At 38.2% G+C, this 10,609-nt stretch overlaps 1 long non-coding RNA gene across 4 annotated transcripts in view; it reads left to right on the forward strand.

Moving 5' to 3' along the window:
* The window catches only part of LOC122562731, an 84,817-nt gene that overhangs the window by 17,266 nt on the left and 56,942 nt on the right, over positions 1 to 10,609 (forward strand). For all 4 annotated transcript variants that reach the window (XR_006315402.1, XR_006315400.1, XR_006315399.1 and 1 more), the window contains 2 exons: positions 560 to 645; positions 9,419 to 9,484. This is a non-coding gene — a long non-coding RNA (uncharacterized LOC122562731). The remainder of the gene's footprint in view (positions 1 to 559; positions 646 to 9,418; positions 9,485 to 10,609) is intronic.

Raw genomic sequence — 10,609 nt, forward strand, 5'->3', positions numbered from 1 at the left:
ATCACCTTCATCCCCTCCCCCACTTACCTATTGTACTCTATGCTACTTTCTCCCCAACCCCACCCCCCTCTAGCTTATCTCTCCACGCTTCAGGCTCTCTGCCTTTATTCCTGATGAAGGGCTTTTGCCCAAAACGTCGATTTCGCTGCTCTTTGGATGCTGCCTGAACTGCTGTGCTCTTTCAGCACCACTAATCCAGAATCTAGTTTCCAGCATCTGCAGTCATTGTTTTTACCTCATTATATGTCCTATTAATGGCTAATCATATTATGAAATAGCTTCAGGTCATTTCAGCCTGTTTACACTGGCTCCACCAAGTAATGTAAAATGCTAAGATTGGTGGCTGGAATGGCTGGAGTGTTGAAAGCCAATGTGGAATATGCAATGTAGGTTCCATGAACATATTTTGGATTCTGCTTACAATTTTACAGTATGAGTGAGTGGAGCAACTGCCACTTATATACCACCCATTAAGCACTGAGTGGTTTTGCTATGTTGGTCTGTAAAGATAACGTTGGAAGTTGCTCAACAATCAGCCTCACGTATTCTTGTGTTTTAGGGAGTCAGGACAGGATTCTCCCTCAGTGCATCATATCTCGGAGTTGCCTCTGCTTCAGCCCCAGTCATCAGGGGAAGGATATAACGGTGAGTTTCCATTACTGAGCCAGCTTTGATTGGCGTTTTACTTACCATGACTTTTTCCATGATAACTGCTTCAATTTATGTTTACAGAAAGCAAAGTGTACGAGATTAATATTCCTATGCAAGTTCAAATGGTTTTCTGAAACTGGGGAGGAAAAGAAGGAACAAAATAAAGTAGGCCTAGTCACCGCTTAGGCATCATACAGACTCTTGACTCTATCCAGGACATTGTTTATCAGAATTCTGGACCAACATGCTACTGTGAGAATGAGAAGATTCAGGAACCTGGATGACAAGAGATATTGAAAGTTTAGTCATAAAGTAAAAGGAAGCATACATAAGCTTTAGCAAACTGAAATCAGACAAGGCCCTTGAGAAACATAAAGGAAAGAACTTCAACAAGAAATTAGGAGGACTAAATAGAGTCATGAAATGTCCTCAGTAAGTAGGCTAAGGAGAATCCCAAGGCATTAGGAGCCAGAGGGTCACCAAGAAAGGCACATTCACTGAAAATGGAAAGGAGGGAATATGTATTCATGGAGCGAGAAGAAGTGGGCGAGGTCCTCAATGAGTATTTCACATTGGAGTTCACGGAGGAGAAGAACATGGCTAATGGTAAGACTTAGATGGGTAAATTGATATTCTAGGAGATGCTGCTATGAAGAAGAAAGAGGTGTTGGGTGTCTTGAAAAACATTAATGAAGAATCATGTCCAAGTTGTAGTCTGCAACTTAAAGCCTTGGCACAGTCAAATTTTCAAAGAGTTCCCAGATAAAATGATAGAAACGCAACCTGGTTATATGACACATGGAATACTTTGGATATTAGGCTCCTGTTTATGTAAACCTTCAACATACAAGTCAAGATTACTCCCCTTCCCTAATATTTCTGCTTTCATCTCTGAAAACTTGTTGTGGCACATTATGGAAGAAAAAAAATGTTACCACCCATTGTCATAAGTTTGTAGAACTTAATCAATTCTGCATGTTTAAGTGACATGCATGCTATTTTGCTATTATTTTACTTAAAAGTCTTATCAAAACAAACACAGAAGTGCCTAAATATGGGCTAGCTTTGAATCTGAGGAGCTGTTATTTTTACAGCTGTGCTTTAATCACAGGAAATTTCTAAGTGGTTTTGATGGTGAGATTCATAGCTTATGAAAAGATGCTTTGAGATTAGAGGAATGGAGCAAACAGGAGAGAGCTTATTCTTCTAGCATTGAATGCACTCATAAGCATAAATAAAGTTCCAGGAAACAAGCAATTTCAACATGTCTGCCATCAAGATTCAAGAACAGCTTCTTCCCTGCTGTTATTAGACTTCTGAATAGACCTCCCCAATTTGTAATTTTTTTTTAATAGATATTTTTATTGGAAATTTAACATTTTTACAAGTTTACAAAAATATTCTAGTCCAGTATCTATGGATCTTATGACAGGTCCATAGGCAATGTACAAGAGTGCCCACCTCTATTTTACATTTGGGACACATTGGAGATCTCCTGCCTTAAATTTTGCCAATCGATCCGGTGCTATATGGGCCCTATGAAGTATCTTCAGCTGGATAGCCCAATTTGAAATTTAATGTTGATCTCACTCTTTGTGCACCTTCTCTGCGGCTGTAACATCGTATTCCTCACTCAGTTCTATTGCGCCTGTGCACTTTGTGTGGTATGATCTGCCTGAACTGCACACAAAACAAAACTTTTCACTGTACCTAGGTATATGTGGCAATAATAAATCAAAAATAAATTGATTCAAGTGCCTCCATGAAGAAAACTATTTCACAATTTTCACTCCTCTAACTTTAAGAAGCGTATGGGAGTATGGAAAGTGGAGGAGTGAAGTGAAAAAAGAAATTAGGAAAGCAAAGAGGATGTGAAAAAAATATAGCGGGTAACATTAAAGAATATTCCAAGATGTTTTATCAGTACATTAACAGCAAGAACATGACTAAGGAAAGGGTTGGACCTATCAAAGATATCCATAGCAACTTGAATGTGGATGCAAAAGATATAGGCAAAGTCATAAATTAATATTTTGTCTCTGTCTTCATAAAGGAGATGGATGCTGCAGACAGTCTAGTTAAAAAGAAAGAAGGTGAAATATTAGATAAAATGTGCAGAATGGAAAGGGAAGTACAGGATGAACTGACTTCCTTGGAAGAGAATAAATTACCAAGGCAAGATGAATCATATCCATGACAGTTATATAAAGCCTGGGAGGAAATAGCAGAAACTCAGAGGATCATTTTCCAATGCAGGCAAGGTACCATAGCACTGGAGGTTTGCAAATGTTGCACATTTTTCAAAAATGGTAGAAGGGACAGACCAAATCAAAATGTGCTGGTCAATCTGACCTTGATGCTGGGCAAATTATTGGAGTCAATATTGAGGTTTAGGATTAATTGGAGAGCCACGGATTAATCAGGAATTACTAACTTAATTGAATTTTTTGAGGAAGTTACAGGAGGACTGATGAAGATCATGATGTGGATGTTGTCTACATGGACTTTAGTCAGGCATTTGACGTGGTCCTGTAAGGTGGATATTTAAGAAAAAAATTAAAATACACGTGATACAGAGGCATGTGGAAGTTGGATTCAAACTGACACAGTCACAGGAAACAAAAGCTTTCCATTCACCACAAAATATTAAGTCTAATCAACAGCATGAATACTCTGAATGATGTGGTGATTGTTAAAGATTGACAGTACACTGTTCTTGCTGATAAGTAAACAAATCACTAGGAAATCTCGTTATTAAGCCTGTGACTTACTTCAGTTCAGTTGAAAAATGTTATCTTCTTTTCTTTCTCTTCATTTTTTTTCTCTGCTAATCTAATCTTGCTTTCCCTCTCTCTATTTCTCTCTGTGTAGTTCATTTTATATTGTATTCAACAATTCTAATGTACCCTCCTCTCAGTCCTGAGTCTAAACCATTAAATCACATTGGTTATATCACACTGCTTGTCCCATTGTTCATCCAGGTCCCAGATGTTTTGTTGCTCTGAGTCTGTCAACTTGCATTTCCAGAAACATTGTGGAAAATGTTTACCAAATTTGAATATCAATTATCAATTTTAACTAATAGGTTATGCCATTAAATGCCCCACTCCAGCCAAATCTGGCCGACTGTCTAAATTATCCAGAACTCCGAATGTCAGAGCAGGAGTCACTTGCACTGCGTGTAATACATTGAGAATAATGCAATACCTGCACTGTGCTAAATCCACTTCAAAGCCAATTCAGCTACCCCCCAACCTAATAAATGACAACAAACAGGGCAGACAATAAATTGATTTCAGTGGTACATTTTTCAGATTCATTGCCACAACCTAATTCGACCATCAACACCAGTGCACTCCCCTTTAGAAGATGCAGGTTATAAACAATGCAAGACTAACTTTAATAGGTGTGAACCAATTATGATTCCAAGCTCCCTTTCAAAGTGGACAACAATTGAAGACTGTAGGTAGTGCTGGCTACCTGCAGCCTAGATTATCAGACAGTGTAAATATTGCTCAGATTACGTTAAATGGGAGTGAATTTACTATGCATCATGATCCCAATACTACTTTCCGAAGATTATCTCTACAAGTTAACTCATGTTCATCCCTCCCAAACCAATAAAAGAGTGATAATATTTAAATTACTTAATTTTAAATGAAGATGACTTGGCATATTTGCATACGTGAAAGGTAATTGCTTCAGTCAATGGTGATGGTACTCATTAGCTGCACAGCTGCGGAAAGCTCAGCATCACCTTCTTTGGGAAGGGTAGGAGGAGCCATCAGTATCACTCTCAGGCTTGAAGTGGCCAGGAGCAGGCCTTCTCCAGGATTAAGTATACCAAGGCAGAAACGCTCATCATGAGTGCTTTTGGACAATCAGTAACTCTTCAAAACCCCACCTTCCACCCTTTACTGATGAATTCTGCAATAAGCCCCTCCCATACCAACAGCCCACAAGCAATTCCAACAGCGTTTTGAAAGGAATATACTGCCTGGTTATTAAATGCCAGCCTGTTTCAGTCAAGAGTCTTTATAACATGGAAATCAGGGTTGTATAATATGATGAATGCACCAAATGTCCGAAATAGGCGGAACATAGGTGGTGCTGAATCCAAAGGAAACCAACAGAAAGTAAATGTTGATTTTTTTTACACAAGAAGAGGAGGAAGATTGTTTTATCATGTGCATGGGAACTAGCATCAACTGGAATTCCAAACACTGCTTCTCAAATCCTGGGTTTGTTCCATAAAAGTACGGTAGATACACATATTCTCATAAGACTCTGGGCAGAGTTTCTGCTCCTTTCTGATCTCTCCACATCATCATCTGCTGTTGACGTCACCATTACATTATGATGCATTCTGATGTCTATATCTCTCCCTCTGCTGTTTCTTCTCTTCTCAAAGATCTTGTCTCCAAAATCTCAGGTGTCAAATTGTTAGCCTTTGTAGTGCTTTGCCTAATCTTCCTAACGTAGCCTCTCTCGAGTGATTCTATTACAATAACTGCCGGAACTTTTTATAGATTGTTTACTTTCATCCATCTCGAGTAGCAATCCATGATATTCGAGCATGTGTCTCTGTCTTTCCAAACCAACTTCAATGGCTAAAGAAGATTACACTGCAGGCATCCTCAATGGAATCACCTGGAGCAACATTATTGAAAGTAAAAGGCCAGCGCACAGCAGAGCTCAGGTATAAGGGTAAAATAATTGAAACATGTTTTTCCATTCTCCAGAATCAAGTATGTTCTCTGTTAAATAGGAATACATGTATAAAGCTGAAATGAATTAATAAGATTGGCAAGACCGCTGATGTAGACCAAAGTTAAAAATCACACAACACTAGGTTATAGTCCAACAAGTTTAATTGGAAGCAAGATGTAGACCAAGGAAGTGAATTCCAAAATGACTTCCCAAATTTGATTGCAGTATTAGATAAATAGAAAGCAGTATTTCACATTATCATCAGAGATGATGCAAAACCAGAATGCGTGTCCACACCATAGAGAGCCACACCACACTTGGATAAAGTCAAAGAACAAATAGATGCTATGCTTGGACAAGGTGTATTTTCACGAGTTACAGTATCGATGAAGTGATGTTCAGGAATGGAAACAATACCAAAACCTAATTGTTCATTAAGAATCTACAGGAATGTAAAATTTACCTAATGGCTTCACTGGAGGAAACTCCAGCAAAATGAGCCAAGAGTATCTGGGTATGATCAGTGCTTTCTCGCAAATATCTTTAGTGAAGAGAAACTGACAATGTTTATCATACCTTTTAAATATTAACTTTTGGACCAGCAACCTATGATAGCAATGGGTCAGAACCTCAAAACGTTATAATCATTTTGGCCCATAATTCACAATGTGTTTTTTTTTAAAAGACTGAGTCTCTTTATTTTTGTGTTTTTTAAAACTCTAAATTGAGAAAGAACTGTTTTGAAATGGCTACAATGATTAACTGGGCACCTTTACCAAACAATTAAGAGACTGATCCATAAATCGCTTTTTAAAAATATTTATTTGTTCGGACTCACCTCTTATTTCTATCATATGTATGTGTGTTGCAATACTGACTGTTCTTGCATTTAATAATTAATAAACTCATTCTTTGTTAACTTAAGAAAGCCTGACTAAATGGGCTCCTTCTAAAATGAGTTCATTTGGATCTGAGAGAAAGTTATCCATAAGGGAAGGGATGTGTTTTTAAATTCATTTGTAGTGACCAACTGAGGGTGTGATGAATGAAGATGGAACATTCCATTCATCCTCCTCACTCAGGAACATACCAATTTGGAGTGTACCATGGTATGGTCGCAATGGCTCACAGCAGACATTTTCCCAAGAACAATATCAAACACATTAGAAGACATTGATGGGGCAATATGTGACAGAGATGACACATTAATACATGGAGCTACCAAAGAGGAATTTGACCAAACAAACAGTGAGGATGTTCAAGAAAGTGTTTCAGAGTGCAGGTCCACAAGTTTGCAAAACCAAGACAGCATTTCTTGGACACAGCATCCAGGCAACTGTTATTATGGTGGACCTCCAACAAAAAAACAACCAAGGCTATTGGAGGATTTCCACGGCCAAGAAATATTACTGAACTTCAGATATTCCTTGGGATGGTAAACCAGGTGAGAAAGCTTTTTGTCAAACTTAGCAGAAATAAATGAGCCTTTGTGACAGCTACTCTGACAGGGTTAAGAATGGTGATGAAATGATGCCTAGGAAAGAGTGTTTGACAAAATCAACTCTTGATCTCTAAAGAAATCCTCGCACACTCTGATATGCATCTGCAGCTACCAACCATGACTACAGCTAATACATCTTTAAAACTGTTAGGTGCTGTACTCTTTCAGATACAGAGACATGTCGACATGTCCACAATGCTTCTGCATCACTCATCATAATAGGACAATACTATGCAATGTTGAAAAGGAGGCTTCAGCCGCACCATGAAGCTACAATATAAAGTAAGACCACAAACCATTGGTCATTCTTCTAAATACAAAAGAAATAGTTAAAATGCTGTTGAGGATTCAATGGTTCATATGGAGGCCAGTCAGATTTGATTTTATCATTGAAAAGTGCAGGGTGACTACCTCAAAATGGCAAACATAATGTCACGAAAATCAGTAAATGCAGCAGGAAAAAAAAAATCTTCATCAAAGAGTTTTAAGCCTACAAATCAGAAGTTACTACAAATTTACTGGCTACAGAAATAAAACTACAATATATTGAGGAAGATGTCATGAAGAATGTACGATTTGGAAGGCTGACTAGATTTTACACTGAATGATGCTATAGTGTGTAAGTACTTTGAGCAGGTGGATATTCTACTGACAACAACTTACTAATCTCTGATGAGAGGTTCAAATTCTTTGCAGAATTTATCAAATTCATTTAGATATTACAAAGTGTCATGTGTGAGAGGACAATGGACAGTGTGGTCATCAGGGATTTCAAATCAAACACAAGAAGCTATCAATAATTACATTTTATGTTTGATGTTAACATTTAATGTTTGATGAACAGTCAAGAGAAGAAAGATTTGAGTCCAAAGGCAAGATCTTCATTATCATCAGGATTTACTACTTGAGATGGATGAAAGTAAACCATCTATAAAACGTTACGGCAGTTCTAGTGATAAAATCACTCGAGTGAAACTACGTTAGGAACGTTAGGCAAAGCACTACAAAGAATAACAATTTGACACCTGAGATTTTGGAGGCAAGGTCTTTGAGAAGAGAAGAAACAGCTGAGGGAGAGATATAGACATCAGAATGCATCATAATGTAATGGTGACGTCAACAGCAGATGATGTGGTGGAGAGATCAGAAAGGAGTAGAAACTCTGCCCAGAGTCGTGTTAGAATGTATGTATTACCGGACCTTTATGGAATTGAGAAGCAGTGCTTGGAATTCCAGTTGATTCGAGCTCCCATGCGCATGATAAAACTTTCTTCCTCCTCTTCTTGTGTCAAAAAAAATCAACATTTACTTTCTGTTGGTTTCCTTTGGATTCAGCACCATGTATGTTCCGCCTGTTTCAGACAGTTGGTGCATTCGGAGGTGCCCACTTACTTACAGTTTAATATTGCGTATAGATTCCTCAAATTGATTTCTCTCAAAGTGGTCTTCCTCTGGCTTTTTAGTGCTTTCATGTCTTGAATCAGCATTGGTTTCACAGACTTTTTCTGTTGTTTACTGTGTTGGAATTTTGCAGGCTTTTTTAAAATGTCACAGTTGTAGCAATGTGGGCAATCATTCTGTTTGTGTGATTGTTCCCTCCACACGTCAGACTCTTCAAGATAGCAGTTGGCATGCTTCTGGCTGAATCAGCTCACTCTGTTTCTTCTGTCACATTTCAATTTCCCCTTGATCTTCCTCCAAAGAGCTACTGGCCTAGAGTTCCAAGGTGGTTTTTCTGACATCAACTCCTCTCTGACCTCCCCTCTGAATCTTCTAGTTCTGCCTTTACGCTCTCAAATTTGCAACTTGCTGCTAGTCTACAAAGGTTGTTTATGAACAATCTATGTTTTGTCAAGGCTTTTGTTTTCCCTGATTAAATTTCACACGTTCTATTAGCATACGCCAATCAATACTTCATCATACAATCCTGTATTTTCATCAATGTCCTGTCTTGCAACTACGTCCCTCGGGATGGCCCCACCACATACGTTGATGCACAGATCTGATCATTTTTCCATTTCTTTTTGTCAAAATCGAAAGCCTTCTGTACGTCTTCACCCTTTTTTTCCCAAACCTCCGATTCCTGGGCCTGGTGTGACCCAGCGACAGTATGAAATGGCTGGAATGGCAGGTTACCTCACATGCCTCACTGTGCCCTGGAGCTATTCCTTCAACTCTGGCTAGGTTAGTCCTGCTGCCCTCTGCTCCAGGTCATTGGGGTCGCCATGTTTCAGCGTTCAGTTGCATCTGATTGGTCTTGAAAAAGTTTATTTCCTTCTTCACAAGGTTCACTTCAAAAGTTGCTGCTTTTTCCATTGACGTCATGTTTTTTTCATGGGTAGATAGTATAATTGCAATTTTGCCTCAAATACTATTTCTTGGGTCCTAGTGCTTTCCATTAAAACACTTGCAAGATAATAGATACGCGTGTTCTATTCAGACTCCGGTAGAGTTTCTGCTCCTTTCCAGTTCTCTCTACATTGACAGCATCATCATTTCACATTATGCTGGCACCTTATTACTCCACAAAAATTAACTTGGCTTCTGCTTCCTCAGGACCCCCACATGTCTCGGCTCTCCTTCCTGGTAACTCTCTGAGTCTGATTTGGAGGTCTCCGTCTGGTGAGTTACATCTGCCTTTGTTTATTTTTCTTCAGATACACCCATTATGTTACATATGTGCAAATACACAGCTAAACACACACACACATATATATAGCCTTCAAAAGAATAAAACAGAAATGCAAATTCATAAATTTCGTTTGAAGTTATACTTCCCTACAGTATTAGTGTTTTATAAAAGTGTCTGACTAATCATTGAAATAGCACAGATAGCCAGACTTCATTTCCTTATGTACACGTGCAATGACCCTTTCAAGGGAAAGGGGTCTTAAAAACTGCCATAACAAAGCACAGTTTAAAATGGTTTTACTGTAAGACATTGAGTCAAGTAAATGTTAATATATTCTATTTCACAATATTCAGAGTTTAAAGTTAAGAAAAGATTAATTAAGAAAGCAACTTGAATAATCAGATGCTGGCCATTCAGTCATAAAAGAAACATAAGTTATTACTTGAAAAAAGTAGGTAATAGTAGAATGCTGGGAGAAATGCTTTTAATGTAAAATACTTTCTTCCTTTGTGACCTTTTTATTTTAGAAAGTCAGACTTTTGCACATGAACATTTTTTTTTGAGAGTTACTCCATAGAGTGTAGCAAAATGACATTTCATGCAAGTGGATGCATTCTGTTAATCTCCCAAGAGGGGTTTCTCATGAAGCACGTCCAGCAGAAACCATTACTTACAGCATAGCTTATATGATTAGAGACCAATCCAGGAACCAGATTGTCTTAAAGTAGTCCCTCCTGAGTTTAGCTTTTGGATAGATGAGAACATAAAGAAGATTATTCTGAATAGACAACAATCTGTTTAAAGATATATTCTAAGAAAGCCATATAAGGAAAGTAACCTTAAACCTGCAGCTTTCCTCCTCTTCACTTTCTGTTAAAATCTTTAGACTATCGATTACAGATAACTGTGGGACCCCACAGATCAGAGTTTGCACAATTCAGCCTACCCTTAGTTCGATGATCTAAATGGCTTTGCATTTCGACTTAAACAGAAAGTTGAGATTGAGGATGTTCTGCCCGGGAACTTCCTGTTCTTATGAAACAAGAAATGTGGAATTGCACTTTCATAATAAAAACAGACAAACTTGCACGAGAGAGATGTTATTACCTCAGCTC

This window comes from Chiloscyllium plagiosum, chromosome 25 (genome assembly GCF_004010195.1).
Source record: "Chiloscyllium plagiosum isolate BGI_BamShark_2017 chromosome 25, ASM401019v2, whole genome shotgun sequence".
In the NCBI taxonomy this organism is placed as follows: domain Eukaryota; kingdom Metazoa; phylum Chordata; class Chondrichthyes; order Orectolobiformes; family Hemiscylliidae; genus Chiloscyllium; species Chiloscyllium plagiosum.